General features: G+C 41.9%; 1 pseudogene; it reads right to left on the bottom strand.

Annotated features, from left to right (window-relative positions):
• Positions 1-4100: 4100 nt before the first annotated feature.
• Positions 4101-5391, bottom strand: LOC101153019 (DDB1- and CUL4-associated factor 13-like; annotated as a pseudogene).
• Positions 5392-5593: the final 202 nt, after the last annotated feature.

Here is a 5593-nt window from a genome sequence, read left to right as displayed (position 1 = left end):
CTTCCCGGGTTCAAGCGATTCTCCTGCCTAGCCTCCCAAGTAGCTGGTATTACAGGCATGCACCACCACATCTGGCTAATTTTTGTAATTGTTTTAGTAGAGAAGGGATTTCACCATGTTGGGCAGGTTGGTCTCAAACTCCTGACCTCAGGTGATCCGCCTGTCTCAGCCTCCCAAAATGCTGGGAATACAGGTGTGAGCCACTGCACACGGCCTAAAATCCAATTATTATAGTTCTCTTTGTTATAGGAAAGGGGTCCCAATCCAGACCCCAAGAGAGGGTTCTTGGATCTCACGCAAGAAATAATTCAGGGTGAATCCATACAGTAAAGTGAAAGAAAGTTTATTAAGAAAGTAAAGGAATAAAAGAATGGCTACTCCATAGACAGAGCAGCCCCAAGGGCTTCTGGTTGCCCATTTTTATGGTTATTTCTTGATAATATGCTAAACAAGGGGTGGATTATTCATGCCTCCCCCTTTTTAGACCTTATAGGGTAACTTCCTGACATTGCCATGGCATTTGTAAACTGTCAGGGCACTGGTGAGAGTGTAGTAGTGAGGATAACCAGAGGTCACTCTTGGTTTTGGTGGGTTTTTGCTGGCTTCTTTCCTGTAACCCGTTTTATCAGCAAGGTCTTTATGACCTGCATTTTGTACTGATCTTCTATCTTGTCCTGTGACTTAGAATGCCTTAACCATCTGGGAATGCAGCCCAGTAGGTTTCAGCCTTATTTTACCCAGCTCCTATTGAAGATGGAGTTGTTCTGTTTAACACTTCTGACACCTTCGTTCTGATAACTGCCAAAAATGAGAATTGCTGGTCGCTAGTTAAACATGCTATGTCTCTTCTGGGTATTCGTATTTTTTAAGAGGATGCTTGGAAAGGCAGTACTTCAATGCAAAGCCATGAATTTTTCAGGCTAATATTTCAGGGCTTCTATTTCTATACGCCTTATCAGATTCACTCATCCAAGCATCACTGAAATGCTTACTGGGTTCTGGGGCTGTGCGAAGCATGAAGATGCAGAAGTGGGAGATACAGGCCCTGCCTCCAAACATCTTAAAGTCGCACACTTGAGTAAGACAACAAAACCATTATGTTGGACTTTGACAGTATCTCAGGTGAATCAGGTAACTCAAGTTAACATTAAGGCAGCAGAGGGCACAAGACAGCTTCCAGGAAAGTGGGTGCATATTCATCAGTCTTGAAGTTACCGAAAGGCAAATAACTTCAAGTAAGTCCCAGACTGGTTATCATCACTCCCCTACCACTGTAAATTTCCTGGGGGAGCTTGGCCCCTCCTGACAAGGACAAGCGGTTCTACAGTGAGTCATACCCCCTCTGCCCCACCAACTGTCCCCTTGCTAATAGGCTAATAAGAATGTATCCTTCTACTGAGCTTCATTCACACAAGGATCTCTTAGCATGGACAAAATGTCTGTTTGGACTCTTTCTTCCCCCATTCCCTATTCTTCCTAGCATTCTTTGCATCTACGTTGCTTCATCTTCAAGTTAGCCCCCTCTATGTAGCAGCAAGATGGATGGATCCTGGCTGCTCCAGACCTCTAGAGATTTTAGAGCCTATGATCCAAAAAAGGGACATTTTTCTGGAAAGTCTCTGGTAAAACACCCAGAGACTTTCAAATGGTCCATCATATATTACATACTCCTTCATGAGCCAGTCACTGTGATGAGAGGAATAAAATATACTGATTGGCTGAGCCTACATCACATACTCATCCCTGGCCCAAACCACATGACCAGGAATACTTTGGAGTGTTGGAGGAGGAGCATGTTTCCCACAAGGAATGCTGGGCAGACAAAAATGTGTGCCACTAAAAGACCTGAGGAGATAGTTTTATTTGATTGCTCTAATTAATTCTCCTGCCTCTTTCACTAGTAGGTACATGAGAACAAGGCATAGACATATTTTACATAGTTCCTTGGTATTCTATTAATGATAGTACAATTAACCTTTTAATATAAAAATAACATTATCTCCCTGTCTTCTTACTTCTAATGGCTTTAGCAATCACATGCTTTGCTAAGTAAGTGTTTAGGACTATGCATGCATAGTACATATTTATAGTACCACCTTAACACTGAGCAACAAGTCCTCAAGGGCTTACTTTGGAGTTTCGTGCATGGGATCCCCATGCTATGCTCTTTTTTTTTTTTTTTTTTTTTGAGACAGGGTCTTGCTTTGTCACCCAGGTTGGAGTGCAGTGATGCAATCACAGCTCACTACAGTCTTGACCTCCCAGGCTCAAGCAATCCTCCTACCTCAGCCTCCCAAGTAGCTAGGACTACAGGCATGCACCACTGTGCCCAGCTAATGTGTGTGTGTGTGTGTGTGTGTGTGTGTGTGTGTGTGTGTGTGTGTGTGTGTTTAGTGAGATAAGGTCTTGCCATGTTCCCCAAGATGGTCTCAAATTCCTGGGCTCAAGCAATCCTCCCAAAGTGCTGGGATTACAGGCATGAGCCACTGCATGCAGCCCCTACACTATTAAACTTAAGAGGAATTCTGTTCACCACTCTCCCTCTTCTCGTTACCTAAGTTACTGATGTTGAAATGGTGCGGATTCACTCTCCTACGTGGAGCATCTTCAGTCAGTTTTCTTGTTAGTTTATTTCCACGGCTCTGGGCATATTCCTCATTCCTCTCTCCTTGTCACCAGCTGCTTCATGACTAATCACATTTCCCTGTTTTCTTCTTCTCAGTCCAGTCTATTAGAATTCTCAAGCCTGGAATTTTGGGAATATAACAGGAGGGTGGGCATCGTATAGTGGGTGGGCATAGCAAACAGAAGGTAGGGTTTAACATTAAACCACACAGGCAGCAGTTAATCACACCTGTTTAATTATTAGAATTGGCTCTGAGGAGCCCCTCAGTGTTTAGAAGGTTGAGTCTACAGAATTTTTTTTTTCAATGGTGAAAGGAAGTTTTATTATCTTAACTTGACCCAAATTATAATATTATTTATAAAAGTTATATAAATGCAGGTTGATTGTTTTGAAAGGGTCAAAAAGCCAAATAAAGCACTAGAAATAAATTCAGTTATAAGCAGTTGACATCATTCTTCTAAATGTTATGTGGAATCATAGGAAGAAACATCATTGCAATCATTTTCAAAGTAATATTAAAGGTATCAGAAGAAATGTTGGGTCTTAAATGTCAATTTGAATGTACAGTGTCTACAATAATAGATCAGAAAGAAAGTAAGTATATCTGTAAAGGAAAAAAGGCCGGGCATGGTGGCTCACGCCTGTAATCCCAGCACTTTGGGAGGCCAAGGCGGGCAGATCATGAGGTCAGGAGTTCGAGACCAGCCTGGCCAACATAATGAAACCCTGTCTCTACTAAAAATACAAAAAAGAAAAAAAAAATTAGCCTGACATGGTGTCAGGTGCCTGCTACTCAGGAGGCTAAGGCAGGAGAATTGCTTGAACCCAGGAGGTGGAGGTTGCAGTGAGCCAAGATCGCACCATTGCACTCAAGCCTGGGCAACAAGAGCGAGACACCATCTCCAAAAACAAAAGGCAGGAAAAAATGGCTGGGTGCAGTGGCTCACACCTGTAATCCTAGCACTTTGGGAGGACGAGGCGGGAGGATAACGAGGTCAGGAGTTCAAGACCAGCCTGACCAACATGGTGAAACCCTGTCTCTACTAAAAACACAAAAATTAGCACTTGTAGTCCCAGCTACTCAGGAGGCGGAGGCAGGAGAATTGCTTGAACCTGGGAGACGGAGGTTGCAGTGAGCCGAGATTGCGCCACTGCACTCCAGCTCAGGCGACCGAGCAAGACTCTGTCTAAAAAAAAAAAAAAAAAATCAGGAAAAAATGAGTTAGTTGCAAGTACTGTAAGTACTGTATCCTTCAATGAAAGAAGAACACAGATTAAGGACAAAATGACAGTCTTATCAACTAGGCCACCTTTAAGAATCATTTATCAGGGTAGCTAAAAGGAGCAACAATAAAGCTCTACATACATAACTGAAATGTTTACCATTAATCTAGTCCCAGCACTTTTATTTGTAGAGTCCTCAAATCAAAAGTAACAACTAATTATACGTCAGGATTGTTAAGAATACCAAATATTATTTTACAACTGCCACTGTGTGTTTCTTCTTCTCTGACACAATTGGCACAGATCCAGGCTTGCTATGTTTAACGTGATTCACTTCCTCTCATCGACAAGCTTCTTTCATGATGCACTGTTCCTGAATTGGGCTGTAGACAGAATTTGGTAGATGTCAATGACGAGCTATCGGTTGTATATGAGGAAGACGCTGAAATTTCTCCTTCAGTGTCTGGTTATAATACTTGGCTGCTTTTTCTTGTGATGTAAGCATACCAAATTTTTCAGAAGCATTAGCTTTCCGTAGGTAACTCTTCATTTCATCAGATCCATACATAACATACTTGCTGTCAGAAGTCCATTTTACACAGAAAACATGTTGCTTTCACTTTGTGTGATATACCTCCCTGCTTTGACTTTTATCTACAGGAAAGATTCAAATAGATTTATCGAAACTAGCAGACACAAACTCTTTCCCAGTGGCAGAGTAATCCACATCAAGCACTGCAGATACATGATCCATATGGACCATTACATGAGTGCACGCATATCAAAAGTAAATAAGTTATAATCATCATTTGCTGCCATAAAAATGAAAGCTTCCATAGGGTTTCAACAGACTGTATTTGTTCTCATATCTAAGATAACCTTTTTCAGAGGAGTAGCTTGCCTCGTATCATACAGTACTGTAGTCCTGTCAGAAGCACAACTTCCCAAGATAAATGTCTCAATTGCATTAAATTTACCACTACTTATACTGTCAAATCTCCAGGTCATTGAACTTATAGGATTAGTTATTTGTTCATCCCAAATGTCTACTTGCTGTCCACATGTGGCAAAAACAGCTTCTTTCCAGTGATGATCAATCCCAGTATACACTGTCTTTCCTAATATTGTATGTAATGGCTCTTCCTCCTCCATAGCCTGGCCCATCCATTTTCCACTGCTTCACAGTTTTGTCATCACCAACAGTGAAAAAAGAAGTCCCACAAAAGTGAGCACGTATTCCCTGTACAAAACCTTCATGTGCTTGTATTATACGGATACATTTCAGCTGAGTCAGGTTCCAAATTCTAACTGCTCCATCACATCCCCTAGAAAGGAGAGTAGCCAGGCTCTTTGGATGCTTTGCCAAGCAACTCACTCCATCTCGTGACCATCCAGCCAAGCCAGGCATGGTTTTGCAAATACTCCTTCCAGTTTGGTAGCATTTAAAACTCTTACACATTCTTGCAGGACCTCAAAAGGATGTAAGGTAGGATCATAGTTTCTTGGAATAATCTGTAAGTCCAACTTGGTTTTGCGGACATAGTTGTCCGGATTCCAGCTCAATGTCTTCACCTTCACCTTGGTTGCTCTTCCTGCCAGACTCCACAAGCTCTTCGCTCTATAGAATTTCAAAGAGTACTGAGAGTGTCACAGGATTATCCCCAGAAATTTCCTCCTATAGGACCTGAGTCAATCATAGTTTTTATGTAGATTATGAAGACTGCAGCCCTTACCAATTTTTCT

This window comes from Gorilla gorilla, chromosome 6 (genome assembly GCF_029281585.2).
Source record: "Gorilla gorilla gorilla isolate KB3781 chromosome 6, NHGRI_mGorGor1-v2.1_pri, whole genome shotgun sequence".
In the NCBI taxonomy this organism is placed as follows: Eukaryota; Metazoa; Chordata; class Mammalia; order Primates; family Hominidae; genus Gorilla; species Gorilla gorilla.
This window is presented reverse-complemented; position numbering and strand designations above follow the sequence as displayed.